This window comes from Anarrhichthys ocellatus, unplaced genomic scaffold (assembly GCF_004355925.1).
Source record: "Anarrhichthys ocellatus isolate YVR2014 unplaced genomic scaffold, GSC_Weel_1.0 scaffold9, whole genome shotgun sequence".
Classification (NCBI taxonomy): domain Eukaryota; kingdom Metazoa; phylum Chordata; class Actinopteri; order Perciformes; family Anarhichadidae; genus Anarrhichthys; species Anarrhichthys ocellatus.
Genome location: NW_022280039.1, coordinates 2164925 through 2165698, shown reverse-complemented (window position 1 = coordinate 2165698; position 774 = coordinate 2164925). Strand labels below are relative to the sequence as shown.

Sequence of the window (774 nt, the reverse complement as noted above, 5' to 3'; positions counted from 1 at the left end):
TGTACATTGAGAGCAACAGAAAAAACAGTCAAATTCCTTGTATGTATACCTATACATGGCCAATAAAGCTGATTCTGATCAAATCATATCAACCAGATTTTTCAGTAGTTATGTACTTTATTTAACCTCCGCTGTTGTTATTTTTCGCTCCAGAGGTGCCGCTGGTCCTCTACCTGTTCCTGCTCATCTCCCTGGTCTGGTTGTGGGCAGGACTCCATATGGGCTACAGGTACCTGTGGATGCTCATCCTCTACGTCATCTTTAACTGCTTGCTGGTGAGCTCATTCACTTGTTTGTCTTTTTGTTTGTTGACGTGCTTCCGTACCTATCTAACCTGTCCTTGATTATTTGTTCATTTATACAGTTATTATACTCCTACACTCAATCCACAGCAGCATCTCCCCACTTGCTTTCCTTTCCTCTCGGCTATACACTGTACCAAAAAGATTAATGTACTGATTTGATGTTAATTTCCATCTTATTTAACACTCTCCCTATTACCTATTACCTATTACTTCCAAGAAAATGTTGCTGTTTTGAAAGTATGCACACTGAGCCAGGAGAAAACGCAGGGATTTGAGGGTGTATCAGGGCGCAATAATAATATCAGGATGTGTTATTTTTAATTAACAGATTTTTTCTTCTTCTGTGTGGTAGTTTGTCAATCTGTTTGCATTTCTTGGATTGTAACATCAGAGAGGTTCCTGGAAGTTACCACAAATAAAATATTGATGATTTAGGCTAGTAGGCTGGTACGTGTAAGTGTGTGTGTGT

At 39.3% G+C, this 774-nt stretch overlaps 1 protein-coding gene across 1 annotated transcript in view; it reads left to right on the top strand.

Annotated features, from left to right (window-relative positions):
- The window catches only part of adgrv1 (adhesion G protein-coupled receptor V1), a 106014-nt gene that overhangs the window by 92423 nt on the left and 12817 nt on the right, over window positions 1-774 (top strand). The window lies entirely within an intron of this gene.